The sequence below is a fragment of the Schistocerca piceifrons genome, chromosome 6, assembly GCF_021461385.2.
Source record: "Schistocerca piceifrons isolate TAMUIC-IGC-003096 chromosome 6, iqSchPice1.1, whole genome shotgun sequence".
In the NCBI taxonomy this organism is placed as follows: domain Eukaryota; kingdom Metazoa; phylum Arthropoda; class Insecta; order Orthoptera; family Acrididae; genus Schistocerca; species Schistocerca piceifrons.
The window spans coordinates 231,947,933-231,966,778 of NC_060143.1; the positions used below are offsets into that span (position 1 = coordinate 231,947,933).

The 18,846-nt window shown below is 40.6% G+C and overlaps 1 protein-coding gene across 5 annotated transcripts in view; it reads right to left on the bottom strand.

Annotated features, from left to right (window-relative positions):
• Positions 1 to 1,414: 1,414 nt before the first annotated feature.
• The window catches only part of LOC124802736, a 324,707-nt gene continuing 307,275 nt past the window's right edge, over positions 1,415 to 18,846 (bottom strand). For all 5 annotated transcript variants that reach the window (XM_047263715.1, XM_047263716.1, XM_047263713.1 and 2 more), the window contains one exon: positions 1,415 to 2,284. The gene's annotated coding sequence lies outside the window, so the exon portion shown is untranslated. The remainder of the gene's footprint in view (positions 2,285 to 18,846) is intronic.

Consider the following 18,846-nt stretch of genomic DNA (forward strand, 5'->3'; position numbering starts at 1 on the left):
AATGGGGGAAACCTGCCATTCTTAGAAAACTGTGCAGCAATGTTGCATAGAACTATTGTTTTTGTATAACGGCAGAAAACTTTCAAAGAAAGAAACATACTGTAAATGAAAGTTAGTACAGCCTCTGTTGTTATGTATTACTATTTATGTATAAAATAATGGTAAATACCAAAGAAATTGTCTTCAGTCTAGTAATCTGAACAAGTCTGTAATGTGTACACAAAAAATGTATAGAACTTTTTTTCCCACGTCCTTCATGGCCTTCTCACTTACAATCCATGGAAAGAACATTAGAGTATCATTTATTTTATGAACAACTACAGTATTTTTGTTTTCCTGATACATTCCCCTACCGAAGCTTCCTCACTTTGCAGTGAGTAGCACATGTAATCTAGTGTGATCAAGCCTCAGTATAACAAGAGTAATGGTGTGTATGTGGGGGAAAGGGGGGGGGGGGGGGCTCAAGCTTCTAATCATAGTAATCTACAGGTCAAGCAATGCAATAAAATTATATTTATTTTCTTTTTCCTAAAAGATTAGACTGGTGTTTTTGCTCGAGTTCATTATTTAACTTCATATCAAAGAGATAATGGTCTAGTAAGAACATTAGATAGTCAGTATTGATATTAGCTAGAGCATAATTTCAACTTCAGCAGTACAGTTTCCTATGTAACACACACACTTTTATAAAGCAGTTTTGTAATTACTGATATCTGAAATTTCTACTGATTATTCAAGAGTCTCATTTTAATTTTTCTGTAAAATTTCAAAACCATCAAAAGATTTCATGACTCTTTTAATTAAAAACACTTGCAGTACTATTGCTTATATACGTAAAATTCTTGTACAAAACAATAATTAGATATCTTCCCTATCAAGCCTTTGAAAAATGACGCCCTCTGCTATACAGATGGGCATTTCAATAAAACATCTTATACAACCTCAGCACTTTTTTAAAAAAATCTGGCAGTATTTCAGTATTTATACTTTCATTATACATCCTAAAATGTCTTCAGTCAAAATTCCATACTTGAGGCCTTTTAAAGTTTTTATATATAGTACAGGTCTTAAAAATATATTTTCATTTCTTGTGAAAGATTAACAGTCTTAAATGATACAACAGCAAGGCATTTAAATCATAAAATTCCAAAATAATACTATAAAACAAACAGTGTAGTGGGCTGTTTCCTCACAGGCTTATGAAAATTCTTAATAGTTCATAACACTCAAATCTGATTGTGGCAAAGGCGCACAATACTTTCAGGTACACACTAGTTTCATACTGTAGACATCAAACTCACTGTTTATTATTCTTACAAATAATATGTTTCTCCAAATCACTCTCATGCGGAACATTTAACACATGATGTGAAGAAATAAAGTTGTGAAAAGAAATCAAAGTCAACGCAGACAATTTCATCTTATTACTTTATGATTATTAAAGATAAAATTATTAACACATTTGTACATATAACATATTACACAGCTATATTTATGACTCAAAGAAAGATTGTCCCATTTAGCGACTGACAAGATTGTTAAGTACAAAGTGGCCAGCTCCATCAGCTGGCCCAACAAACTCCTGATGTTGGGATAACATACAGACAAATAAACACACACTGTAAATTAGAATAAGTTATCTTGTAGGTGATAATGCCTGGCAAAACTAGTAACGTTTCATTTCAGATTTCATTTCAATAATAATCTGTGCTTTTTAATAATTCAATATACAATGACAGGGATAGCCGAAAACATACTAGTGAAACTAAACCCTCTCCTGTTCACCCTAAATTCACTTAATTCATGGTGTATAAACAAATAATTTTAATGTCTTTTTATGACAAACTGACAAATATAAATATATATACAACTATATTTTAAACCAACTGTAGCACTGAATAATGCTTTCAGGAAATTATCGTACAATATCAATCTGAAATGTGTGATGTTTACTTTATAAGAAACATTCTTTTTTAAAATTTAAATGTGTGCATTTATCTCTCGCTGCTTCTGCCCTTGCACCTTCTGCACTCTACATACAATAACAAAAATCTTAAATGTTATTGAAATGACAATACGCTACTACCACTATTCTTTGGTTTTACACATACATAAACTGTTGTTTATTACTGTCCACATACAGCAAGTCATCACATGCACACATTTCTTATTGCTGAACTGGAGTAAAATACTTTTCAATCCATATGTCCGTTTACATATCATGGCAAGACAAGTCCTCTTCTGTCACAACCACACCGCAGAAATGCAGAGCCACATTTATCACCTTGAAAGAAAGAAAGGACAAAAGTCATTACTAAACTCCCATCATATGCAGTTAAAACCAATATAAAATTTTAAATATTATTAATGCAATGGTAAGGAAGTCAGTTTTTTTAGTTACTTTCATGTTCCATGAATCATTTGCACTAATAAATCATCATGATGGGGAACAAGTTGTTTTATATTCACATCACAATTATTTTGTAAATATGGCTACATGCAGATCATTGACAAGTGTTTTTGTTTTTTACTTAACTTACAGATCAGAGTGAGTAATTCTACACACAATTTTTCACACATTACAGTAATAGAAATTCTTTTACAGAAAAGGGCCTGTCAAAAAGAAAATTTTTCATTTCATTTTAAAATGTTACTTTGCTGTCTGACATTTTACATCACTGGGTAATTGGGAGAAAATATTAGCTGTGGCATTGTGCAACCCTTTTTGCACTAAGGACAATGTTAATGTAAAGTAATGAGTCTTTTTCCTTCTGGTATTGTAACTGTGAACATCATTGCTCCTTTTCAACTCCAGTGGATTATTTACAAGAAACTTCATGAAGGAATAAACACACTATGAAGCAGTAGTCTAAATGCCTAATCTCTTAAACAGATACCTACAAGATGATCATGGGTGAGTGCCACATAATATTCTCAGAGCACGTTTTTGAGCAACTAAGACTTTCTTCCTTAAAAATGAGTTACCCCAAAATGTTATTCCGTACAGTGTTACTGAATGAAAAAAAGCAAAAATGTGTCAACTCACTGATTTTTCTCCCCCCAAGATATGCAATGATCTTAAGGGCAAGTGTGGCTGAACTAAGTTGTTTTAGGAGTCACAACACGTGCTTTTTTCCAGTTAAATTATCGTCAATATGGACACCTTAGTATTTTAAAGTTTTCAACCTGTTTTTTATTTCCTCACCATGTGTTAGACTTTTCATTGGTGTAGTATTCCCTAGATGTGCAGAACTGAATAAATTGAGGGAAAGATCATTTGCAGTAATGAAGATACACACACACATACAGCCCCTGACCAAATTATTAGATGTTCTGCACATTTTTAATGTTATTTGTAATAATTACATGTTGAGAATTACATTTAATACGATTAATTGGAAAATTTATGATGGTTATTCAGGCCACTACACTGTTGAATTTTGTACCTATTGTTGCTACGTGACATTGGATTGTTGACTTATTGTAGGTATCAATGTGCAGAGTACAGCGTAAGGACATGTTCAGTGGCATTCTCGCGTGTAACTGGTGTAATATTTTGTTCGCTTTGATTATCAATTTCGTAATATCGACATCACAACTGATTGTTTAACAGCCATATATTACTAATTGTGACCTTTAAAAACCGGTAAAAGAGGGGACATTTCACCACGTAAAAAAGCTGAGGTCAGAGCCCTTGTTAATACAAAAATGTATTCCAATCGGAAAATTTCATGAAGGTTGGAAATGTCAGAAGGTAGCATGAGGTGCGTAAAGAAGAAAATTCATTCTGGTGAAGAAATGAGGGTAATGTGAATGCATCAGAACGCAGTGTTCGCAAAAAGTTGAAGGCTATTGACTTCATGGCCTGTCAACCCACTACAAAACCAAAGTTAACTGCCACAATGAAAGCAAAGTGTCTGAAGTGGGCTAAACAGTGGTGTGATAAGGATGTGAACTTCTGTAGATCAGTAATTTAACTTTAAAATTATTATTTATGATATGATATAACCTATGTACATTTGTTCATAGTATATAAGAGAGAGAAACATTCCGCGTGGGAAAAATATACCTAAAAACACAGATGATGTGACTTACCGAACTAAAGTGCTGGCAGGTCGATAGACACACAAACAAACACAAACATACACATGAAATTCAAGCTTTCGCAACAAACTGTTGCCTCATCAGGAAAGAGGGAAGGAGAGGGAAAGACGAAAGGATGTGGGTTTTAAGGGAGATGGTAAGGAGTCATTCCAATCCCGGGAGCGGAAAGACTTACCTTAGGGGGAAAAAAGGACAGGTATACACTCGCACACACGCACACACACACACACACACACACACATATCCATCCACACATACACAGACACAAGCAGACATTTGTAAAGGCAAAGAGTTTGGGTAGAGATGTCAGTCGAGGCGGAAGTACAGAGGCAAAGATGTTGTTGAAAGACAGGTGAGGTATGAGCGGCGGCAAATTGAAATTAGCGGAGATTGAGGCCTGGCGGATAACGAGAAGAGACAATATACTGAAGGGCAAGTTCCCATCTCCGGAGTTCTGACAGGTTGGTGTTAGTGGGAAGTATCCAGATAACCCGGACGGTGTAACACTATGCCAAGATGTGCTGGCCGTGCACCAAGGCATATTTAGCCACAGGGTGATCCTCATTACCAACAAACACTGTCTGCCTGTGTCCATTCATGCGAATGGACAGTTTGTTGCTGGTCATTCCCACCATAGAAAGCTTCACAGTGTAGGCAGGTCAGTTGGTAAATCACGTGGGTGCTTTCACACGTGGCTCTGCCTTTGATTGTGTACACCTTCCGGGTTACAGGACTGGAGTAGGTGGTGGTGGGAGGGTGCATGGGACAGGTTTTACACCGGGCGCAGTTACAAGGGTAGGAGCCAGAGGGTAGGGAAGGTAGTTTGGGGATTTCATAGGGATGAAGTAAGAGGTTACGAAGGTTAGGTGGACGGCAGAAAGACTCTCTTGGTGGAGTGGGGAGGATTTCATGAAGGATGGATCTCATTTCAGGGCAGGATTTGAGGAAGTTGTATCCCTGCTGGAGAGCCACATTCAGAGTCTGATCCAGTCCCAGAAAGTATCCTGTCACAAGTGGGGCACTTTTGGGGTTCTTCTGTGGGAGGTTCTGGGTTTGAGGAGATGAGGAAGTGGCTCTGGTTATTTGCTTCTGTACCAGGTCGGGAGGGTAGTTGCGGGATGCGAAAGCTGTTTTCAGGTTGTTGGTGTAATGGTTCAGGGATTCCGGACTGGAGCAGATTCGTTTGCCACGAAGACCTAGGCTGTAGGGAAGGGACTGTTTGATGTGGAATGGGTGGCAGCTGTCATAATGGAGGTACTGTTGCTTGTTGGTGGGTTTGATGTGGACGGACGTGTGAAGCTGGCCATTGGACAGGTGGAGGTCAACGTCAAGGAAAGTGGCATGGGATTTGGAGTAGGACCAGGTGAATCTGATGGAACCAAAGGAGTTGAGGTTGGAGAGGAAATTCTGGAGTTCTTCTTCACTGTGAGTCCAGATCATGAAGATGTCATCAATAAATCTGTATCAAACTTAGGGTTGGCAGGCCTGGGTAACCAAGAAGGCTTCCTCTTAGCGACCCATGAAGAGGTTGGCGTACGAGGGGGCCATCCTGGTGCCCATGGCTGTTCCCTTTAATTGTTGGTATGTCTGGCCTTCGAAAGTGAAGAAGTTGTGGGTCAGGATGAAGCTGGCTAAGGTAATGAGGAAAGAGGCTTTAGGTAGGGTGGCAGGTGATTGGCGTGAAAGGAAGTGCTCCATCGCAGCGAGGCCCTGGACGTGCGGAATATTTGTGTATAAGGAAGTGGCATCAATGGTTACAAGGATGGTTTCCGGGGTTAACAGACTGGTCTGTCAAACTGACAGCCCTTAGATTCGTGCGATTTACCGTATACCCAAAATTTATCCGATTTCTTTTAGTACCCATGTGCATAACCTCGCACTTTTCTTTGTTTAGTGCCAATTGCCACTTTTCACACCGTACAGAAATTCTCTCTAGATCATTTTGTAATTGGAATTGATCGTCTGATGATTTTACTAGATGGTAAATTACAGCATCATCTGCAAACAATCTGTGGGGCTGCTCAGATTATCACCTAGATCATTTATGTAAATCAGGAACAGCAGAGGGCCTATGACACTACCTTGCGGAACGCCAGATATCACTTCTGTTCTACTCGATTTACCATCCATCACTACGAACTGTGACATCTCTGAGAGGAAATCATGAATCCAATCACACAACTGAGATACTCCATATGCACGCGATTTGATTAATAGTAACTTTTGAGGAACAGTATCAAAAGCCTTCTGGAAATCTAGGCATATGGAATCGACTGAGATCCCTTGTTGACAGCACTCATTACTTCATGGGAATAAACAGCTAGCTGTGTTGCACAAGAACAATATTGTCTGAATGCACGTTGGTTATGTATCAATAAGTCATTTTCTTCAAGGTGATTCACAATGTTCGAGTACAGTATATGCTCCAAAATCCTACTGCAAATTGAGGTCAGTGATATGGGTCTGTAATTCAATGAGTTACTCCTATTTCCTTTCTTGAATATTGGTGTGACCTGTGCTACTTTCCAGTCTTTAGGAACAGACCTTTCGTCAAGTAAGCAGTTGTATATGATAGCTAAGAAAGGCACTGTAGTGTCTGCATACCCTGAAAGGAACCTGAATGGTATACCATATGGACCGGAAGACTTGCTTTTCTTAAGTGATTTGAGTTGTTTCACAACACCTAATATATCTACTTTTAGGTCACTCATGCTAACAGCTGTTCTGGTTTTGAATTCTGGAATATTTACTTCGTCTTCTTTCATGAAGGAATTACAGAAAACTGTATTCAGTAACTCCACTTTAGTTGCACCATCATCGGTCACATTTCCATCGCTATTGCACAGTGATGGTATTGACTGCTTTTGCCACTGGTGTACTTTACATACGACCAGAATCTCTTTGGGCTTTCTACCATAATTTGAGACAATGTTTCATTGTGGAAACTATTAAAAGCATCTCGCATTGACGTCCGCACTAAGTTTTGAGCTTCTGTGAAACTTAGCCAGTCTTTGGGATTTTGTGTTATTCTGAATTTGGCATGCTTTTTACGTTGCTTCTGCAACAGTGTTCTGTGTTTTGTGTACCATGGTGGATCAGTCCTGTCTGTTATTAACTTACATGGTATGAATATGAATCTATCTAGTGCTGTTTATACTGTATCTTTGAATTTGAGCCATATCTGGTCTACACTTACATAATTAGCTTGGAAGGAATGGAGCATCAAGCGAATTTTTATCTGCTTTATTAAATAGATATATTTTGCATTTATTTTAGTGGTTTTGTTTGATTGGTTTTAAGCCTCACTACAATGACCTTGTGTTCAATAATCCCTGTATCCATCATGACGCTCTCTATTAGATCAGGATTATTTGTGGTTAAGAGGTCAAGCGTGTTTTCTCAACCATTTACAATTCTTGTGGGCTCCTGAACTAACTGTTCAAAGTAATTCACAGAGAAAGCATTTAGTACAATTTTGGAAGATGTTTTCTGTCTTCCACTGGCTTTTAATATGTATTTTTGCCAACAAATTGAGGGTAGATTGAAGTCTCCACCAATTATAAATGTGTGAGAGGGGTACTTATTTGTAATGTGATTCAAGTTTTTATTTGAACCGTTCTGCTATTATATCATCTGAGTCGGGGGGTTGGTAGAAGGAGCCAATTATTATTTTGGTACGGCTGTTGAGTACAACCTCTACCCATTGTAATTCATGGGAACTAGCTATTTCAACTTCACTACAAGATAAACTACTACCAACAGACACAAACACCAGCAGTTGGCTGCACCCTGTACCCTTCATGGCATCCAGAAGGACCCTTTCCACATCTTGGATGACTCTCCCCCCCCCCCCCCCCCCCAGTATGCACAACGAGTGCACACTGGCTTTCTTCCCATCCTTAGCTGCCATATCCCTAAGGGGCTCCATCACCCGCCTAACACTGGAGCTCCCAATGACAAGCAATCCCACCCTCTGCTCTTGTCTGGACCTCTCAGGAAGACCGGCCACTGCCGCAACAGGCAAGGCCTTGCTGGCTCAGAAGTACTTTCATCAGTAGGCAGTACCTCAAACCTGTCACAGAAGTGTAAGGGTACAGCCTTGTGGCCAGCACCAACTTTTGCCTTCCGCCCAGGGATTCGCGACCCCGTCACGGTTCCCCAACCACTGTCAGGCAAGTGATGACTGGCAGGGACATCCGAATCCAAGGGCGCAGTGGCATCAGAGATCCCAGGCGATGCTACAGGTTCCAGACGCGCCAAAGCCTCTGTATATTGAGCAAGCAGTAAAGGAAACAAAAGAAAAATTCGGAGTAGAAATTAAAATTCATACAGAAGGAGTAAAAACTTTTAGGTTCGCCTATGACATTGTAATTCTGACAGAGACATCAAAGGACTTGGAAGAGCAGTTGAACAGAATGGACAGTGTCTTGAAAGGAGGATATAAGATGAACATCAACAAAAGCAAAATGAGGATAATGGAATGTTGTCGAATTAAGTCGGGTGATGCTGAGGGAATTAGATTAGGAAATGAGACATTTAAAGTAGTAAAGGAGTTTTGCTATTTGAGGAACAAAATAACTCGATGATGGTCGAAGTAGAGAGGATATAAAATGTAGACTGGCAATGGCAAGGAAACCGTTTCTGAAGAAGAGAAATTTGTTAACATCGAGTATAGATTTAAGTGTTAGGAAGTCATTTCTGAAAGTATTTGTATGGACTGTAGCCATGTATGGAAGTGAAACATAGATGATAAATAGTTTGGACAAGAAGAGAATAGAAGCTTTCTAAATGTGGTGCTACAGAAGAATGCTGAAGATTAGATGGGTAGATTACATAACTAATGAGGAGGTATTGAATAGAATTGGGGAGAAGAGAAGTTTGTGGCACAACTTGACAAGAAGAAGGGACCGGTTGGTAGGACATGTTCTGAGGCATCAAGGGATCACAAATTTAGCATTGGAGGGCAGCGTGGAGGGTAAAAATCGTAGAGGGAGACCAAGAGATGAATACACTAAGCAGATTCAAAAGGATGTAGGTTGCAGTAGGTACTGGGAGATGAAGAAGCTTGCACAGGATAGAGTAGCATGGAGAGCTGCATCAAACCATTCTCAGGACTGAAGACAACAACAACAACAACAACAACAACAACAACAAGCAAGTTAAAAGCAAGTGTGTCTAATTTTAAACTCAATTATATGATACTTGTGAAAGTCTTTCATCACAATTCAAGAAAGAAATGAGCAAGTTTTACCGTCGTTGTGATGGTTGATACAAAATTATAGGGATTCTTAATCCGAAGGCTGCTTTCTTAGCAAGTCCATTGAGTGGAAAAGGAAAAGGTCTTTATAATATAGAACTTGTTAAAAGATAGGTGTCTTAAGAAACATCTCTTACAACATAGTTTTACATGACAATGTGATTACAATAAAATTAACAAATTTTAGACAGCAAATAGGTCGCATGACCTAGAGACCCCTCTAGGTCATACGACCTATTTGCTGTCTCTAGGTCATGCGACCTATCTGCTGTCTAAAATTTGTTAATTTTATTGTAATCACATTGTCATGTAAAACTATCTAGATCTAAGAAGAGCTGGATGTTAGCTCTATCATTTCTCATGGTAAAATCAAGGAGGATGTACCCCTAAAGATGAGGGGTAAACATGGCAGACCAACATCCAGATATGACAGTTGCACTGTCCAATATAAGGGCATTGACTGCAACATACAATATGAGAGCATTCAGAGTTAAACAGTAATGGGTATGTACAGAGGAATAAGGGAAATATAGCACAGAAGACACATTAAAAAACAGGGATACAAATAACAGTTATGGTAGGAAGGGTTATCTCAATATATGTGTATAAAAGGAAGTGATAAGAGTTGTAAATGTTATTAATAGGATATTGTACCCTAATCTATATGTATGTATATATGAATATAACAGAGGGAAACATTCCACGTGGGAAAAATATATCTAAAAACAAAGAAGATGTGACTTACCAAACGAAAGTGCTGGCAGGTTGATAGACACACAAACATACACAAACATACACACAAAATTCTAGCTTTTGCAACCAATGGCTGCTTCATCAGAAAAGAGGGAAGGAGAGGGAGAGACGAAAGGATGTGGGTTTTAAGGGAGAGGGTAAGGAGTCATTCCAGTCCCGGGAGCGGAAAGACTTACCTTAGGGGGAAAAAAAGGACAGGTATACACTCGCGCACACACACACACACATATTCATCCGCACATACACAGACACAAGCAGACATTTGTAAGGGCAAAGAGTTTGGGCAGAGATGTCAGTCGAGGCGGAAGTACATAGGCAAAGATGTTGTTGAATGACACGTGAGGTATGAGCGGCGGCAACTTGAAATTAGCGGAGGTTGAGGCCTGGCGGGTAACGAGAAGAGAGGATATACTGAAGGGCAAGTTCCCATCTCCGGAGTTCTGACAGGTTGGTGTTAGTGGGAAGTATCCAGATAACCTGGACGGTGTAACACTGTGCCAAGATGTGCTGGCCGTGCACCAAGGCATGTTTAGCCACAGGGTGATCCTCATTACCAACCAGTTCACAAACAGTTCCTTTCACCTATTAAACAACCATTTCGGCTAGTTCTAATAACTTTCGCTTTTTTCCCACATCACTGATCATTTTTAGCCGCTTCCCACAGGTTTTAACGTCATTATTTTTTCGTCAGACAATTGTTAGCCTCATTTTCATAATCGGCCACCACAAAACCACTCCTTTTAATAAATTTGCACGCAGTTTTTTCGAAGTTTTCCCGAATTTCTCCACCCTTTAACGTGTTTTGGAGGCAACACAACCACCTAACCTTTGTGCACATCGTTGTTTACCAACCCAAGTTCACCACAGGATCGACATAGCTCAGCTTTTACCAACACTTTTTCGCCTTTTTTCACACCAGATCTCCAGTTGCTTTCCAGTTCACCTTTATCTCTCCCCATATATTTTTATTTTCATTTTCATTTCAGCCTCATGTCACACTTTCCACCTTCTAATACCATGTCACCCTCACAACATCCTCACAACGACCCCATAAAGTTTTATTTACATTCCCTCCGCAAACATGCCTTCACCCTAGCCAGATAACGCTCCCATATTTTATTTTCCCAGGCCTGTCTGACATTTGGCATTACCCCCAAAGGCCTCACACTTTAAGTTCCCTTCTCTGGCTGCAACCCTTCTTTCCATCAGTCCCTATACCAGTTCGAAACTGAACAATCCATTGCCCTCACCCACCTAATCCTTCACCTACACATCAACTCAGCCAATGAACACACCCGTCAACTCCTATCCTTAATAAAAGTCCTCAATCTTTTCTCTCCCACATCCACACCGGCTGTCCAGGGCATCCTCCTACAGGCCAACCGCAAATTAGAACAGCATGGCACCCTCCCCATCAAAAAAAATTTCCAATCTCTTGGTTTTCCACCTCTGGAAAGGCAACTCACTCACCCTTCACAACCTTTCCAGCAAACCTCAACCTCCTCTCATTGCACACAGACCCAGTCTCTCCCATCTACCTCAATCTCCCACTTCCTGCTCCACTCCCCCCAAAACCTCAAAATTCCAATCACCACAATCTGGAACCACAACACCTTAATTCAGTAGTTAACCTTTCCTCCAAACCTCTCTCCCAATCCGAAATCTCTGTCCTATCCAAAGGCCTCACCTTCAGCCCCACTCCCAGGTTCAACCAAACAGCCCTCGTCAAAGATTTACTGTCCTACACTCGTACTCTCTGCTGGAAGTATCACTTTGCCATGAAGAAAAATGATCCTAATCCTACTCCTAATGATCCAACTCCCCAAGACACTATCCAAATTGAACCCTGCCTGGAACAGTTCCGTCATCCGTCACAGCGGAACCCACCTCCTCTTCCTCAAAATCACCCTCTCCAAACCTTCCAGGAATTTCTGACTTCCAGCCTTGCCTCTCAATCTTTCTTAAAAAACCTTAATCCTACTCCCAACATCACCACTGCTGAAGCCCAGGCTATCCGTGATCTGAAGGCTGACCGATCCGTCGTCATTCTTCTGGCGGACAAGGGTTCCACGACCGTGGTACTTGATAGTCGGGAGTATATGGCTGAGGGACTGCGTCAGCTTTCAGACAACACTACTTACAAAGATTGGCAAGGTAATCCCATTCCTGATGTCCAGGCAGAGCTTCAAGGAATCCTCAGAACCTTAGGCCCCCTACAAAACGTTTCACCTGACTCCATCAACCTCCTGACCCCACCGACACCCCACACCCCTACCTTCTACCTTCTACCTTCTACCTAAAATTCACAAACCCAATCATCCCGGCCGCCCCATTGTAGCTGGTTACCAAGCCCCCACAGAACGTATCTCTGCCTACGTAGATCAACACCTTCAACCCATTACATGCAGTCTCCCATCCTTCATCAAAGACACCAACCACTTTCTCCAACGCCTGGAATCCTTACCCAATCTGTTACCCCCAGAAACCATCCTTGCAACCATTGATGCCACTTCCCTATACACAAATATTCCGCACGTCCAGGGCCTCACTGCGATGGAGCACTTCCTTTCATGCCGATCACCTGCCACCCAACCTAAAACCTCTTTCCTCATTACCTCAGCCAGCTTCATCCTGACCCACAACTTCTTCACTTTCGAAGGCCAGACATACCAACAATTAAAGGGAACAGCCATGGGTACTGGGATGGCCCCCTCGTACGCCAACCTATTTATGGGTCGCTTAGAGGAAGCCTTCTTGGTTACCCAAGCCTGCAAACCCAAAGTTTGGTACAGATTTATTGATGACATCTTCATGATCTGGACTCACAGTGAAGAACAGCTCCAGAATTTCCTCTCCAACCTCAACTCCTTTGGCTCCATCAGATTCACCTGGTCCCACTCCAAATCCCATGCCACTTTCCTTGACGTTGACCTCCACCTGTCCAATGGCCAGCTTCACACGTCCGTCCACATCAAACCCACCAACAAACAACAGTACCTCCATTATGACGGCTGCCACCCATTCCACATCAAACAGTCCCTTCCCTACAGCCTAGGTCTTCGTGGCAAACGAATCTGCTCCAGACCGGAATCCCTAAACCATTACACCAACAACCTGAAAACAGCTTTCGCATCACACAACTACCCTCCTGACCTGGTACAGAAGCAAATAACCAGAGCCACTTCCTCATCCTCTCAAACCCAGAACCTCCCACAGAAGAACCCCAAAAGTGCCCCACTTGTGACAGGATACTTTCCGGGACTGGATCAGACTCTGAATGTGGCTCTCCAGCAGGGATACGACTTCCTCAAATCCTGCTGTGAAATGAGATCCATCCTTCATGAAATCTTTCCCACTCCACCAAGAGTGTCTTTCCGCCGTCCACCTAACCTTCGTAACCTCTTAGTTCATCCCTATGAAATCCCCAAACCACCTTCCCTACCCTCTGGCTCCTACCCTTGTAACCGCCCCCGATGTAAAACCTGTCCCATGCACCCTCCCATCACCACCTACTCCAGTCCTGTAACCCGGAATGTGTACATGATCAAAGGCAGAGCCACTTGTGAAAGTACCCACGTGATTTATCAACTGACCTGCCTACACTGTGAAGCTTTCTATGTGGGAATGACCAGCAACAAACTGTCCACTCGCATGAATGGACACAGGCAGACAGTGTTTGTTGGTAATGAGGATCACCCTGTGGCTAAACATGCCTTGGTGCACGGCCAGCACATCTTGGCACAGTGTTACACCGTCCGGGTTATCTGGATACTTCCCACTAACACCAACCTGTCAGAACTCCGGAGATGGGAACTTGCCCTTCAGTATATCCTCTCTTCTCGTTACCCGCCAGGCCTCAACCTCCGCTAATTTCAAGTTGCCGCCGCTCATACCTCACCTGTCATTCAACAACATCTTTGCCTATGTACTTCCGCCTCGACTGACATCTCTGCCCAAACTCTTTGCCTTTACAAATGTCTGCTTGTGTCTGTGTATGTGCGAATGGATGTGTGTGTGTGTGTGTGTGTGTGTGTGTGTGTGTGTGCGCGCGCGAGTGTATACCTGTCCTTTTTCCCCCCTAAGGTAAGTCTTTCCGTTCCCGGGATTGGAATGACTCCTTACCCTCTCCCTTAAAACCCACATCCTTTCGTCTTTCCCTCTCCTTCCCTCTTTCCTGATGAAGCAGCCGTTGGTAGCAAAAGCTAGAATTTTGTGTGTATGTTTGTGTTTGTTTGTGTGTCTATCAACCTGCCAGCGCTTTCGTTTGGTAAGTCACATCTTCTTTGTTTTTAGATGTATGTATATATGTACGTAAGTATGGTGTCATGTAAAGGATAGGTGGATCTAGAGGAACAGGATGACTTATACCTGAGAGAAAAATAAGAATGCACAAATAGGGACAATATCCCTGTGCACCATTATATGACTGTGTAGGGATAATCTTACTTTGGAAAGAGGTGTATCTTGACAGTTATTACGTAGGTTGGTACTACTAGTTTTGAGGTCCCTCGAAAGAAGCAAAGTAGATGACTTTACCTTACTTGACCAATGTGTTCCATATGCTAATTTAAAGATGAGATAATAAAGAGACAAGCATCTGCGTTTTGTATGCTATTATCCAGGTTTGGAAATATTGGGAATTTAATTGCTCAAAACATGTAACTCTTCTGGTTCGGCTGTTGTTGCTGTTGTCTTCAGTCCAAAGACTGGTTTGATGCAGCTCTCCATGATACTCTACTCTGTGTGAGCCTCTTCGTTTATGAATAACTATTGCAACCTACATCCTTCTGAATCTGCTAACTGTAGTCATCTCATGGTCGCCCTCTACAATTTTTACTCCCCCTCCCCTGCTCCCACTTCTCTCCAATCCTAAATTGGTGACCCTTTGATGTCTCAGAATGTGTTCTATCAACCAATCCCTTCTTTCGGTCAAGTTTTGCCACAAATTTCTTGACTCCCCAATCCTATTCAGTACTTCCTGATTAATTACGCGATTGACCCATCTAATCTTCAACATTCTTCCGTAGCACCATATTTCAGAAGTTTTTATTCTCTTTTTGTCTAAACTGTTTACCATCCATGTTTCACTTCCATACATGCTTTTCTTGCCATTTTAAGTCTACACTGTTGACCATCATCAGTTTTTTTTGCCCAAATAACAAAACTCATCTACTACTCTAAACGTCTCATTTCCTAATCTGATTCCCTTAGCATTCCTTGATTTAATTGAATCACATTCCATTAGCCTTATTTTTCTTTAGTTGATGTTCATCTTATATCATCCTTTCAAAACACTATCCATTCCATTCAACTGCTCTTCCAAGTCCTTTGCTCTGCTTGATAGAATTACGATGTCATCGGTAAACCTTAAAGTTTGTATTTCTTCTCCCTAAACTTTAATTCCTACTCCAAATTTTTCTTTGGGTTGATTTACTGCTTGCTCAATGTGCAGATTAACATTGGGGATAGGATACAACCCTGTCTCACTCCCTTCTCAACCACTGCTTCCCTTTCGTACACCTTGACTCTTTATAACTGCCATTTGGTTTCTGTCAAAGTTGTAAATAGCCTTTTACTCCCTGTATTTTACCCCATTACCTTCAGATTTTCAAAGAGTATTCCAGTTAACAATGTCAAAAGCCTTCTCTAAGTCTACAAATGCTATGAATGTCGGTTTGCCTTTCCTTAACCTATCTTCTATGAGAAGTCGTAGAATCAGTTCTGCTTCACGTGTTCCTACATTTCTTTGGAACCCAAACTGATCTCCCCCGAGGTCAGCTTCCACTAGTGTTTCCATTCTTCTGTAAAGAATGTGTGTTAGTATTTTGCCACCATGATATATTAAACTACTCAGATCGTTGATTTTCACACCTGTCAGCAATTGCTTTCTTTAGAATTGGAATTACTACATTCTTCTTTAAGTCTGTCTCGTACATCTTGCAAACCAGATAGAAGAGTTTTGTCGTAGCTCTGGGGCCTTGTTTCAACTTAGATCGTTCAGAGCTCTGTCAAATTCTTCGCTCATTATCATATCGCCTATCTCACCTTCATCTACATCTACTTCCCTTTCTATAATATTGCCTTCAAGTTCATCTCCCTTGTACAGACTATCTATTTACTCCTTCCCCCTTTCTTCTTTCCATCCTTTACTTAGATTTACCATCTGAGACCTTGGTATTCATACAGCTGCTTCTGTTTTTCCCAAAGGTCGCTTTAATTTTCTTGTAGGCAGTATCTGTCTTTCCCCCAGTGAAATATGCTTCTACCTTACATTTGTCCTCTAGCCATTTTACACTCCCTGTGCATCTCATTTTGTAAACTTTTATATTCCCTTTCACCAGCTTCATTTGCTGCATTTTTAAAGTTCTCCTTTCATCAATTTAATTCAATACCTCCTGTGTTATACAATGATTTCTACTAGACCTTGCCTTTTTACGTATTTGATCTTTTACTGCCTTCGCTATTTTATCTCGTAAAGCTACCCATTTGTCTTCTACTGTATTCCTTTTCAATGTTCTAGTCAGTTCTTGCCTAATGCTCCTTCTGAAATCTGAACAACTCTGTTTTTGCAGCTTATCCAGGTCCCATCACCTTAATTTCCTACCTTTTTCCAGTTTCTTCAGTTTTAATCTACAGTTCATAACCAACAATTGTAGCCAGAGTTCACATTGCCCTCGGAAATGTCTTACAATTTAAACCCTGGTTCTTAAATCCCTGTCTTATCATTATATAATCTGAAACCTTCCATTATCTCCAGGTCTGTTCCACGTGTACAACATCCTTTCACGATTCTTAAACCAAGTGTTGGCAATGGTCAAGTTATACTCTGTGCAAAATTCTATCAGGCAGCTTCCTCTTTCACTCCTTTTCCCCAGTCAATATTCGGCTAATGCTTTTCCTTCTCTTCCTTCTCCTACTACGGAATTCCAGTCCCCCATCACAATTAAGTTTTCATCTCCTTTAAGTATCTGAATAATTTCTTTTATCTCATCATACATTTCTTCAATCTCTTCATCATCTGTGAAGCTAAGTGGTATATAAACTTGTATTACTGGAATAGGCATGGGCTGGGTTTCTATCTTGGCTACGAAAATGTGTTCACTATGCTGTTCGTAGCAGCCTACCCATATTCTTATTCATGATTAAAGTTCTCCTGCATTACCCCTATTTGTATTTAAAATCCTGTATTCACCTGACCAGAAGTCCTTTTCCTCCCTCCTCTGAACTTCACTAATTCCCACTATAACTTCAACCCATCAATTTCCCTTTCTCTTTTTAAATTTTCTAGTCTACCTGTCCAGTTAAGGGCTCTAACATTCCACACTCAGATCTGTAGAATGCCAATTTAGTTTCTCCTGATAACAACATTCTTCTGAGTAGTCTCCACCCAGAGATCCGAATGGGGGAACTATTTTACCTCCAGAATATTTTACCAAAGAGGATGTCATCAACATTTACCATACAGTACAGCTGCATGCCATTGCGAAAAATTACAGGTGCAGTTTCCCCTTGCTTTCAGCCTGGTAGTACATAAAGGGTGAAAACGTTTGATGATGGAACTAGCCTCATAATAATAAATGTGGTGTCCCCTGTAACAATTACACAAGCCAATATCCCATTATAGCACTGAGAATTCTGTGGTCTCCTCTTAGAAGGATCTCTCTTTTTTAATTGGTATTCGAGATGATAAGTAACACAGTTTGTGTTTATAAGAATTTTCTATGGAAGATATGGGATAAAGGAATCCATGGAATTGGTTTGATTTCAATGTGGAGTTCGCACAAGCAAAGGTGATCGCTATGACATGTTGCTACCCTCTCCACTAGTAAAGTGAGTAAAGTGTTAGTACCACTTTTCGGGGCCTGTATGGGTGAAACCAGGGAAGTCGGCTCTGTAGGGTATGCTAAACAACTTCATCCTCTGGCTCCTTGTGAACAACCAGTCAGGAAGGGAATCCTGGGGGTGAGGGGTGGGATGGGTATCAGTCTCTGGGGTCTATCTTCTTTAGCTTTTAGGTTCTAACATCCTTAATTTTTCTTTTCCTGTTTGTCTTCTCCTCCAGGAGTACCTTTGCTATCTTCCCTCTATATTATATTCAATAGTTTCCACCGTGGGACTCTTCTTATATCAGTGTTTTGAAACCTGTACTCACAGGCTTGCTTGAGGTGTAGCACACCTCCAGTGATTTCCAAATGTTCTATGAGCATGGCTTTACAAGCCTGAATTCTGGAATAAATATACTCAGTTAGATTAAATATGAATGATTCGGCTAAATTGCTACTGGAATGTAGGTCCTAATAATGAGTGCTGTATGAGTGAAAACCACGAAACATTCTAGAACAAAACAGTTAATGATGCTTATGGGTCATAAATATTTGTTATCTGAAATCCCATATCCATAATAAGGATAACTATCTGGTAGAAATGTTAAAGGACTTAATCATAGGTACATGTTTAATTTTGACTAACGATTTCCACTCTATTGTTGAATGTCCCATAGTTAATGAATATGAATAAATTTATTCACTGAAAATGGGGTATAATTATAACTGGCACATTAAAGAGACAAATAAATTTGAATATTTGTAGTGGAGTTGGAACTTCAAATATATGTTGTTTGGTTTATGTTTTAATGTTGTGACAACATTTCCTAAGGGCAGGAATCTGTAAGGTAACATATCACTTTGATAAAGCTGTGTGTTGCACAGGCATTGTTTCAACTGACGAATGAG